Source organism: Macrobrachium nipponense, chromosome 22 (assembly GCF_015104395.2).
Source record: "Macrobrachium nipponense isolate FS-2020 chromosome 22, ASM1510439v2, whole genome shotgun sequence".
Classification (NCBI taxonomy): domain Eukaryota; kingdom Metazoa; phylum Arthropoda; class Malacostraca; order Decapoda; family Palaemonidae; genus Macrobrachium; species Macrobrachium nipponense.
The window spans coordinates 24,132,453-24,145,869 of NC_087213.1; the positions used below are offsets into that span (position 1 = coordinate 24,132,453).

Consider the following 13,417-nt stretch of genomic DNA (forward strand, 5'->3'; position numbering starts at 1 on the left):
ATCTTATTATCTAGTTCTTAAACTAATACGAATAACCATATGACCATCTTGTGACCACGTAGACACGCATGATTATTACCGAGGGTAATGGTAACTGAACACCGATGAAAGTGACGCTCAAAACAACGCAAGCAAGCAGACCTTGAACACAAAATGTCTGTTACTAACGAACACGAATAATTCTGCGCTGTTGAAACTTTGTCGACAGTCGTAAACTTCAAGGGATTTTTGTGAACCGTTATTCTCACTAAATTTGTGTATATTCCTGACCAAAAAATCGTTTGAATATCGTATACTAATTGTGTATATTCCTGACCAAAGAAATCGTTCGTGTATCGCTTTAAAATCACTGCCAAACGTTGATATCAATCACTGTATAAACGGACACACGTGAATTGAAACTTGAAACGCCTTGTAGCTCAACGCTGATTTGACGAGATCTAACAAAAGAGATAAACAAAGCGCTGATTGGTGGTCTAAACCTCAGTTTAGACATAACCGTTTAAAACGAGAGAACAATGCCCTTCAGTGTCCACTCGAGAAAACTGACTATTTTTCGAATGAAACTGAATTAGTTTTAAAGCTTGGAAGTATATAATGCGAAAAGAGGCAGTAGTAACTCGAGGTGATATCTGGAAACTAGTCTATTACGTAGTTTGGTTTGTCGCCACCAGGGTGGACGTGGCGCTGTTTGCAGCCATGTGGTGATCTACACCTGTGAACCACGTAAACTGAATTAGTGTTTCTATTTTTTCCGTTATTTTTTCTATTTTTTCCGTTAATTATCTTCGTGACGGGACAGTTCGCAGCTTTTACCTGTAGGAATGGACACGGGAAATCCTTCAGGATAAAATGGAGTAACGACGCTTCATGGGTAAGCAGAGAATGGGGATTTTCTTCCCCGCGTAATTTTGCGTTAGATGGAGGGATTCTCGTTATCTGCGGATATTCTATAATATTATTATGTCTCATTTTCAACTTATTTTGCGTCATGTAAGTGCATGGCGATTTCAGAATAGAAAGTAGGACGTCATTTATCTCATATGACCCAAATAATACAAGATTGAAAAGATGGTGGTCGTTGATAAGAATGATTGGTAGCCCTATTAGGCCCATAGGCTACCAATTATGTCAACAACCCGTTGTTTAAATATGTTAAGGACATCTGCTGTGTTAAAACAGTGTTTTATCAGTCATTAAGTATTCTGTTGGGTTGGTTGAAAGGACCGTAGGATACTGTCTATACCATCAGTCTTTCGGTTTTTATACACGTAAAGGCAGCACTGAACTGTTATAACCAATGGCGTTTTATCACCGACATTTCGGAACGTCATACTTGGTGAGAGTTTGTAATGGCGACGTCAACGAACCTTGGGAAACAACTAAAATTATTCGATTCAAAGAAAAATGACTATTTTTTTGTGAGTAACAAATCCTGGTTCAGTTTATGTTTTCATGGAACGGCAATAGCAAGAATTTTAAGTTCGACATCCTAGGCTAACACCATTACCATAAAATTATTCATTTGGTAAGATGTTAGGATTGTAACTTTTTTTTCCCAAATTACAGTTTGAATTTTTCTTTTCGATACAGTTAGAATATATTATATATATATATATATATCATATATATTATATATAATAGATATAATATACATATTTTTAAAATGCCTGATTGGTAAAGTTATCGATTGATCATGCCAATTAAATATAACAAGGAAGAGAATTTAAGCTAAGGAAACGCTAGGCCTATACCAGTGGAATAGGCAGTTATTTTGGTTTCGTCCTTCTCTTAAGTAACATTTTGTTTGCAAATAAGTCAGAACTACTTGTTATTTAACAATTCCCTCTTATTATCGGTCCAAACGCGTAAAATAGACAGGAATGACTGCTAAAATTTTCTCAAGTCGATTTTAGGTTTTTGTATTATTATAAAGATTATTTAGAATGATTTCATGACAGGGAAGGGTGAGGTTACATTACAGTATGAGCACATGATTTGAACAAATGACTCCTGAACATGTCTAATTTCGGGCAGATCGTGGTACGATATATATATATATTTATATATATATATATATATTATATATATATATATATTATATATACATACATACATATTCTTTACCTTGGGAACAGGGTTGCCAGATGCTTTTGGCTAAACGTAGCACAAACATTCTTGAAAAGTCGCGAATTTCAGGTAAAAGTAGCCCAAGTTATCATATATATATATATATATATATATATATATATATATATATTGTAACCCAATATAAATTACTATTTATCAGTCTATATGTGTGTATTGTATGCACACACATTTATATAGCATAATAAAATTATTACTTACATTTTAGTGGTTAATCCTGGCTATATGGTACACGTTTCTTTTTCAAAACTGAAGTCAACTTCTCTTTTCAAAACTGAAGGAATTTTGTTTTAAAATATATTTTATTGCGTTTTTAACCAAACTTAATTGTTCCTTTTCAAAACTAAAGTACATTTCATCCTTTCAAAATCAATAACTTTCTTGAAAATTAGGACATTTTTCTTTTTCGCAACCTAAGTAAATTTCTTCCTTGTAAAAAAAAAGTTAAAGCACAGTACTCTCTTCTAAATTTAACTAGGGTATCAAGTCATTCTGTTGGCTTTCCACATTATCATCATCTTTCTCATTTTTATTGGTTGAAGAGTCATATTTCAGCATGGATCTTTTGGGTTCAAATGTTGAACAGCATTTGCCATTCAATTCCAGGCTGGTCTATATTCTCAATATTGAGGTTAAAAGTTCTAAGCCCATTCGATTTCTCAACTTGGTTTTAACTCGTGTAACTCTAGAGAAAACCCTTTCAACTAGAGTATTACTTACTGGAAGGTTGTAGACGTTTATTGCAAATTCTGATATATCCTTTAAAACTAATTCAATTCCTACGTTGGTTACATCAATTGCCTTTGTCCAAAACTCAGTTCCTGATGTTGTGACTTTCCCATTGAAAATATTACTTCACTCTGGGTTCAACAAATTTCGCTACCGACTCTCAATATCAGCTATCTTAGACTGATCATCAGCTACTTCTAGAAGTAATAATCAGAAAATAGGGGAAGTGTCAGAAGTAGATTATTATTATTATTATTATTATTATTATTATTATTATTATTATTATACAAAATGAATGGAAGTAGCCCAAAAGGTTGCAAGTAGCAGACTGTGAAATCTGGTCGCCCAAGGTGTAAAAAGTAGCCCAATTTGTGGTTTGTAGCCCAATCTGGCAACCCTGCTTGGGAATAGCTAACATCCTAGGCCTAGGGGAACTATGGTTGGTGGGTACTTCGTCTCCGGCGGGAAACGAACATTCATCTAGTTTAGAAACAGCGATTAAACGGTGAATTTGATCACCAGGCAATCAAAGTCCCTGTTTACTGTTGTTTCTAAACCAAGCAATGGTACGATTCCTGCCGAGGACTTTTCAAATGCAATTCTCCTTGGGTGTAAGTTTTTTTTCCACGGTCTATTTAATATTAATTCTTTGATCGATATTTGAGACTCAGTATTTGTTAATGTAAAAAATCACGTAAATACTCTTATATGTATATATGAATTATACACGTATATGAGTATTTGTTACGCGATATAATATACACAATTTAAATACATAATGGTGTACATATACTTACATATATATGTGCATATGTATATACTTCATAAAAAGTAAGAGACCATTTAATATTAAATTTCGTATCACACTCGCAAACTCGTCGACAGGGTGGCCTGTATGTTGAATACAAATACTTGATTTTTTTGTTGTATATACGTAACATGTACAATTGAAATGATTACATCACTTACCACGTTTCCACCGGTTGCTCCTTGCGGTGTACTTCTTCCAATCTTGAAAAGAAGAACATCAAGGAATTCGTATGCAATTTTCACCATCACATCGTGTGCCCTCATGCCGGTTAATTATTATCATCATCATCATTATTATTAATATTATTTTCTCACGTCACGGTTCATCTGACAAGATGGCTTGTGAGTCGTATGATTGGAAATTCAGGAACTTGCAATAACTTCCCTCTCGTACAATGTTTATTCCTATGTCAAACTGGGCAGGCACTTCAGGAAACAATCTTTTTTTATTGCTGTATTAAGAGCATTGTTTTAGCAATGTCCCATTTTTATTTTTCACTAAACAACTTCTCGAAGGCAGCACTCTGGTGGGACGGGACAAATTGAAAGTGTGCAATTCATTTAGAGCAGTCTCGGAGAAGGCTCAGAACGACGTGTAACAGCACTAATCAGACTACAACAACCTTTAGCCTGTGGTGCCGTTTTTTCTTCACAACATAGGCTTTTAGCAGCGTTACCATATGCAGTTCATCTGATTTTTTTACGTTATTTATGATTTAATGGTTAGAATGCATATTTTCCGATGTAGAATTATTTTCCGTGATGGCTTTTAGCAGCGTTACCATATGCAGTTCATCTGATTTTTTTACGTTATTTATGATTTAATGGTTAGAATGCATATATTCCGATGTAGAATTATTTTCCGTGATGGCTTTTAGCAGCGTTACCATATGCAGTTCATCTGATTTTTTTACGTTATTTATGATTTAATGGTTAGAATGCATATTTTCCGATGTAGAATTATTTTCCGTGATGGTAGAAAACTACACGTCACTAGCTTAACATGAAGTATTTTTGACGAAGACAAATAAAGGATTTCAATAAAATTCATTTGTATAAGTTAGCACGATATGTTTTATAGCTTTATTTTCATAATAAAACAAAAAAGGCAAATTGAATCATTTTATTCTTCAGTGCCGTGGCCTGTGGTCAGAAAAGCCACGGGGAGTGCCAGATGTCACCTGAAAGCCACACTAATAGACGAAATTCTTCAAAACGGCAACCCTGCCTTTAGCGAGAGCTGTATGGTTTAACTGAAGTAAAATTGTCAAAAAATTCTGGGTACAGACACCACAAGGAAACTATAGAGAGAGTTAAATCAAGCCAGATTTTACCTTACAATTTTCAAGAGCCTTTTTTTTTTTTTTTTTTTTTTTTTTTTTTTTTTTTTTTTGACAGACTACCAACTCAGTTTGTGAATAGTTGAAGTACCAGCTACTTCATAAGCAGATTAAAAAAGCCAAGGGCACACTAATACGCTCCATTTAGTCAATCATTTTCATCATTTTGTTCTCATGTGAGTTGCCGATGTACTCACAGAATTCGTAATCCGTCCAACAAACTGGTCCTTTGGTCTAAAATATAGAAGTATTATTTAGTTAAGCTTAATATTACGGAGACCTTATTGCAAGTTTCTCTTTTTCCTTTCAAAGGAAACGGATCTTTAAGAATGTCAACTCGATGTACATTATAAATGATAAGAAATTCTGGTTACGGTAATAACATCGATGCTCGCATGATCTAGACACTGTCATCATCTATGTGACTGGCACTATTATAATGCTTCCTGCTTCCTTCGATATGAAAGAGCGTTTCGCAGTGGAATTGATCAAGATATTAGCCCTTATGCTTTATTATTTGTACCTTTATTATTTGTTTCCAATGCCCTCTCTGAACACTGTCTAATAACCGACGGACCTTAGACGCAGAGTTATCATTATCAGCACCTTCCCACACGATCTTCTTCTTCTTTTTCTCTAAAGCTTGTCTCTATTTGGGGTCGCTGTGATGGTTCTTCACCTTCCCACACGATGGGAAGGTGATGTGCTATATGAGCAGCACTTTCATCCACATCACGAGAACAAAAGCAACTTAACAGAACGTGTGGGAAGCGATGAGTGTCTGGCAACATTTCGATATCTGAAGGGGACGGGAGGAGATCAGCAAACTGTCAAAGGATGGCTTTCTGTTTCATTTCAAGGTTAAGCATTTAAAAGAGCAAAAGGCTGCTATTCTCTCTCTCTCTCTCTCTCTCTCTCTCTCTCTCTCTCTCATAAGTGGATCCGTATCAAGTGGACATATAACTGCTGTTAAAAGATGAAAAATGAAAGGCGATTAATGAAAGCTACTTAGATTGAAATTAACGGACGAGGTAAGGTCGAGATTTCCAAGTATGTTTAATTCAGTCGTCAGCTCTTTGTTTAATTCAGTAGTCAGCGCTTGAATTCGGTGGGACGCTTAATCGTGTCATTGCGCAGACATTTACGAACATGTCCAGAGGTTGATGAATTGTATGATTTTTATCAAACGACGAAACTGGTAGGAAGATCTTAAGCCTCTTAATGTTAGGGTGACGGATTAGGTGATCTAGTAGTTGTCGACGAATGGATATGATTTCATATTTTATATTTCACAGACACGGTCTATCAAGAGGAAAGAACAGATATAATAGTAACAGACGAATGCTTTTATTAATAACTGTATTATAGTATAGTATTAAGATTATTATTATACGTGATAATCTTAATAATAGTAGTTGTATTAAAAGACGGAACAGTAATTTCCAAATAGCGGGATTGTAATAAAGGTATAAACTAGCATGTAGGCCTACATATCTTACAGATTTCTTAACTGTTCATTTAGCGGTTCGTGTTCTCTCCAGTATTATATAGTTAATTCACGGTATTAATTTCATCACATCACAATCATAAGTTGACAATCTACTTGATGCTAGTAATAATTACATGGTATTAGACCCATGCTATTGTCGCACAGAACCAGCCACAGCCCGGTTGAATACTCTCAGTGAAGAACGTTGAGCCAAGGACATATTACACTGTAACTTGTGGCAACCAAAAATACGTTTGGTTACTTTCGCTTATTCGGGGAATAAGCCTACAAATGACTTTGTTGTTGTTGTTCTTCTGTGTTGTTTTTGTTGGGGGGGGGGGGGGGTAAAAAAGCCTAAAAAGGTCTGAAAAAGGTGTTCCGCTTTTGAGTTAAAAATACGGGAATTTTAGGATACGATATTTATGATTTATTTATTAGAATGAAAACGTAAAAAATAAATAGTATGCATTTTAAAAAGTACCGAACAATTATTTCTAATGAAATATGGCGTATTTATTTTAATTTTCGTTTGTGGAGCCATTTGACGGTAGATTTTAGCTCTCGCCCCGAGTAAGCTGGCGGTCGTATCACGCCTTGATAAGAATCACTGCTTGACACGAGTTCATCATTAGTCCATCAGAGAGACAGTTAATGAACGCTGAAACTATATCGCGTTATCTCCCTTCCCTGCTAATGAGGGTTGATTCATGAGTGCGATATTTATCGCGCTCATAAAATGCTTAATTGTTAGTAGCAAGCGGAAAAATACATTAATCAGGTTCTTAATTAACTCTTTCTTTCATGACTAGGTTTTTGATGCGGAACAATTGCTGTTGGAGTAACGATAACAAGCAGAGAATAAAAAAGGAATAAATTATATATATATATATATATAGTATATATATATATGTATATATATATATATATATGTATATATATATATATATATGTATATATATATATATATATATATATATATATATATATATATATATATATATATATATATATATATATATATATATATATATATATAGTATATATATATATATATATATATATATATATATATATATATATATATATATATATATATATATATATACTATATATATACTATATATATATATACTATATATATATATATATATATATATATATATATATGGGGATACAATCCACAATGAAGTAAATTCCTTTTGTAGTTTAAAATATATAGTTCTTGTATAGGATTAGAGCTTTCGACCATCAACTGTGGTCTTGTTCACTAAAGTGTGATGTCACCTCAAGGAACTAACAAGTAAGAGCACAAACATTTGAAAAAACAACGGTTAGGTAACAGCTAGTTCATATTATGAATGATCAGGCGGTTGAGCCCTCGTTCTTTCCAGAATTCGTCTTGATCTTCGTGGGGGAATGTTTCTATTGTCAACTGCTTGTTCTATGGTGGTTGGGTGGTTTGTTGGAGAAATGACCTGAGTGGAGTAAACAGGAGAGGAAGCAGCATCGTTATTGGCACATATATTTCTAAAGTTTGAAATTTTCCCTTTCCTACATATCTCTTCACAAATAGCTGTATTTTCTGTAATGCCAGTATTTCCCGCAAAGGTCTCGTTTAATGAAATTAACGCCCCTTCTACTACTCGTCTCAAAGTCCGGTCATTACATGCAAAAACAACCTTGGTACCTTAAAATTTATTGCGTGGTTTTTCTCCCATGTATGTTGCTTGTTAGTTCCTTGAGGTGACATATCACACTTTAATGAACAAGACCACAGTTGATGGTCGAAAGCTCTAATCCTATACAAGAACTATATATTTTAAACTACAAGAGGAATTTACTTCATTGTGGATTGTATCCCCATTTACTTAGAGGTACGACATAGTACCTGGCTTCTGCATATATATATATATAGATATATATATATATATATATATATAGATATATATATATCATATATATATATATATTATTATATATATTATAATTATAATATATAATTAGATATGATATATATACATATATTAATATATATAGATATATATATAAATATATATATATATATATATATCCGTTGCTGAATAACCACTGGTTCCATGCAACGTAAAAACACCATACAAACAAACAAACTATATATATATATATATATATATATATATATATATATATATGTGTGTGTGTGTGTGTGTGTATGTATGTATGTATGTATGTATGTATGTGTGTGTATGTATGTAAAGATTACTCAGTATTTCCGTAGTGCATTTTTCTGCTTCTGAGACTACAGCTTATAGAAGATAAGTCGCAGGCCGTAAAGATCCAATTGCTAAAAGGTATTCAAGTCTATCACCTTGGTCTTTAACATTTCTCTTCGTATTCTGTATTCTCATGAGCCTGCACTCATGTCTTGCAAAATAATTCATCATTCTCGCACCGAGAGAGATTTTTTGATGGCCCCGGTGCCGCCTCTGAGTAGTCTGTCTTTATTATTCGTGTATTGAAGTCCATTACCAATTCACGAGACCAAATGTCAGTCATTTGGTGGCTCTCGCACATTACCGCTGCAAAAGCTCTCCCGTGATATTGCACGTCAACTTTTTACCAAGGCCTTGGAGGCTCGCGTCAGTTTATGATGATTTAGAAGTGTAAATTTTGACTCTTGTATTGGGAATCATATCGTTGAAGCGTAAATTGTGACTTGTACTGGGAATCATATTGTTTAAATCATAAATGTATAGACGTCGGTTATCTGCAGATTGCTTTAAATCTCATGGTTATTACAAACCGCCCACTTGCATTCTTTAATTAGTTCCTTGGCCATGGAATATAATTATAAAAAATATTGATAGTTTTATTATATATATATATATATATATATATATATATATATATATATATATATACATACACAATAGTTTTTTATTTATTCTACTATGGCAAAGAACTAATTAAGAAATGCAAGTCAGCAGTTTTTTTAATAATTATGGAATTTAAAGCAATCAGCAGATAACTAACGTCGTCACATTTATGATTTAAAGAATCATGTTAGTGCCCAATTTAAAAAAAAATTATCACCTATTCGGGATAAAAAAAAAAAAAACTGCGGTAAACTCGTAATTCAGCAATTATATGCCTCCAAAAATAACACACTTGTGAACATAAAAAATGCACAACATCTCCATAGGACCACAATGCAGTAATACCACTCGCCTCCAAATAATCACGAAACCAAAAAAAAGAACCACAGAACTCTTCTCTTGGCTCGAAAAAACTCCCAGAAAAAAAAGTCATAACCACCAAAAAAGGTCACCTGCCAAAGATTAATTCTATCTCCATATATATATACATTTCACCATATTAGCCCTCTTACGCCGATTGGACATATTAAACGTCGAGTCAAAATGTCTCCCGTATGCCAATTGGACGTATCATACGTCGGCTCAAAAAAGTTTTTTTAAAAATTCGCGGAAAAATACTTATAGGCCTACCAGCCGAAAACTTTTGTATCACGCGCCTTGGGATGCTGGGAGTTCACGAATCAAGGCGTTGTTTTGTTTACAATCGCTACGCAGGCGCGCAAGCGCGAATTTCTTTCTTATCGCACTAAAAAGTATCAGTGACACATCTCGGAAATTATTTCGTCACTTTGACATAATTTTTGCATATTTTAAATTATCCTTTACATGAAGTATTATATATGAAAATATGCGCAATTTCATGTAAAATACAAAAAAAAAAATACTCATGATAGTAACTTTTATCAGTTTTGAAATATTTTCATATAAATAACGATAAGTGCAAATATTTCAACCTTCGGTCAACTTTGACTCTACAGAAATGGTCGAGAAACGCAATTGTAAGCTAAAATTCTTATATTATAGTAATATTCAATCATTTGCCTTCATTTTGCAACAAATTGGACGTCTCTAGCACAATATTTCGATTTATGGTGAATTTATGAAAAAACTTTTTCCTCACGTTCGTGCGATAACTCTTCCGATAAATTTTTTCGTGCGATTGTCCTAATGTTTGCACCCTTTTAAATTTGCCGTTACATAAAGTTTTATATATGGAAATGTGCGCAATTTCATGCACAATACAACAAAAAACAACCCATGGTTGTAGCTTTTATCAGTTTCGAAATATTTTCATATAAATAACGTTAAGTGCAAAAATTTCAACTTTCGGTCAACTTTGACTCTACCGAAATGGTCGAAAAACGCAATTGTAAGCTAAAAGTCTTATATTCTGGTAACATTCAATCATTTACCTTCATTTTGCAATGACTTGGAAGTCTCTAGCACAATATTTCGATTTATGGTGAATTTACATATAAAAAAAAAAAAAACATTTTCCTTACGTGCGATTGTCGAAATGTTTGCACCATTTAAAATTAGCTGTTACATAAAGTTTTATATATGAAAATGTGCGCAATTTAATGTAGAATACAACTAAAAATGATTGAAGGTTGTAGCTTTTCTCTCGAAATATTTGCATATAAATCACGATAAATAGAAAAAAAAACCACGTTCGGTCAATTTGACTCTACCGAAATAGTTGAAAAACGCAATTGTAAGCTAAACTCTTACGGCTAGTAATATTCCGTAATTTTTCTTCATTTTGAAACAAATTTGAAGTCTCTAAAACAATATTGTGATTTATGGTGAATTTTTGAAAAATATATTTACCTTCACTCCGCGCGCCGATTCGCGGCCGCAAGTCTCCGAAATACGTACATCGCATTATCCTAATATTTGCTCCTTTTCATATTAGCCTTTTTATAGAGTTTCATATATCAAAATGTGCGCAAATTCATGAAGAATACAATAAAAAATAATTGAAGGTTGTAGCTTTTTCCATCTCCGAAATATGTGCATATAAAGAAATATATATGTAAAAATTTCGACATTCGGTCAAATTTAACTCGTCGAAATCTGCAATTCTAATCTAAAACTCTTACAGTATCGTAATATTCAATCATTTTTCTTAATTTTGAAACAAATTGGAAGTCTCTAGAACAATATTTAGAATTACGGTGAATTATTGAAAATAACATTTTTTTATGTCCGCGCGTTACGAATTCGTACATCATTTTGTGATAATATTTTTCCGGTGTTGCTTTTATTGTTTTACTATGTATTATATATGAAAAGGATTGCAATTTAGTGTACAATACAACGAAAAAAAATTAACTCGTTAGCTTTGACGGTTTTTTGCACAGCGTGATTTGAATACAATTATCTATGAATTTTTTTTTTTTCGCTACCATATATCGCATTATTTACATATGATAATGATATTATTTTTCATTTCTGATGATTGCATACTAAACTTCAGGCAATGAAAAAAAATGAGCCAAAAATGAACTCTTAATCTTCAAAACTAAGCGCGCTGTGATTTTTTGAAAAAAATATTTTTTCCGCTTCTGCGCTCACTCCAAACCGGCGCCGGCATACAGGAGAGGTTTTGATTTTTAGGGCTTCGGCGTAAGAGGGTTAATAATAAAACCACTACGGTGATAAAAATATTTCCTCCATTTAATTAATAACCACTCCTCCATATTCCCTCTTATTTCTCCAATAACCACGTGTTAATAAAAAACCACCACTCCAGGAATAAAAAATATTCACCTCTGTTTCGGCAAATAAAAAATACTTACCTCTATTTCACCAATAACTCCATGTGGAATAAAACAGGTCTCCAAAGAATAATTTATCTCCAAGCAGGATAATCAAAACTGAAATCCCATCTCCAAAAAAATATGCACTCAAAGCATCTAGCTGACACACTCACAAATATTGCCCCATATATCTCCTCAAGAGTGTCTCCATTTGCAACAAAGATGGCTGCAAAATAATTGAACTAAACATAGCTCTCATCACCATAGGCAAATATCAAATGGCCAAAATATATCTCCAATATATTATATCTCAAATTATAACTCCAAAATAATATACCTCCAATTCTCCAGAGAATAACTCAATGTTATAGTCAAAAACTATAAACTCTCTCCTTAGCATAACTGCTGAAGAAGGCCTAAAACTCGGCAAATAAAAATTGTCTAGGAAATTCTAGAAAAAATCACCAATGTGCCACAACTCATTATAACAGAACTCCAAATTCAAAGTGTCTAAGCAAAGACTTCTCCATATGCATTACGACATAAGCTATTAGAAACTTATCCAAGTTTCCTATCTCTGGCAAAGTTGTCACAAATACAACAAATGTAATGTGCAAGAAACTCACAATTTCTGGAACACAAATATCCAGAAAAAAAAATGTAGTGCCATTACGTATACATTAAAAAAAATGCAAAAATTCTCCCATATGTCTCTCTGCAGCATCAGACAGCTTGAAACACAAACACGTTCCCGTACAATGACTCTAAGTCACAAACTGAAATATTAAAAAATTCTCACAAACTGGAGAGAAAAAATAAATTCAAATTCACCCATGATAAAAAAAAAACTTGTGTCAGCGATGGCTAACTTCTAAAAAAGGAGAAAAGAAAAATCAACAGCATTGTTAACTAACCCCATGACTCACGTATATGTCAAGCAATTATCTGCTGAACTCATATAAAAAAGAGAAACAGAAAAAAAATGTGTTGTTAGTTCCTCCCATATTTAAAAAAAAAAACAACACCACCCTTGATAGCATTACAGCACCCACGTATTAGTATATAAAAAATCAGTATCAGAAGTATCATTATCAGCAGTATCACCAAAATTGCTATCATCAAAATCACTAGTATTAGTTAAAAAAAAACATCACCAATGCTAATGCTTGTCCATTCATCAAAAATTCAGCACAAAATTCACCAGAATTCAGCAAAATTCAGCACAATTCACCAAAATTCAGCCAGATTCATCACTCATGAACGCCTGACATGTTCTCTAAAGTT

General features: G+C 33.2%; 1 long non-coding RNA gene across 3 annotated transcripts in view; it reads left to right on the top strand.

The window, feature by feature from the left end:
* The first annotated feature begins 690 nt into the window (after positions 1–690).
* The window catches only part of LOC135198357 (uncharacterized), a 307,497-nt gene continuing 294,770 nt past the window's right edge, over positions 691–13,417 (top strand). For all 3 annotated transcript variants that reach the window (XR_010310766.1, XR_010310764.1, XR_010310765.1), the window contains exon 1: positions 691–874. This is a non-coding gene — a long non-coding RNA (uncharacterized LOC135198357). The remainder of the gene's footprint in view (positions 875–13,417) is intronic.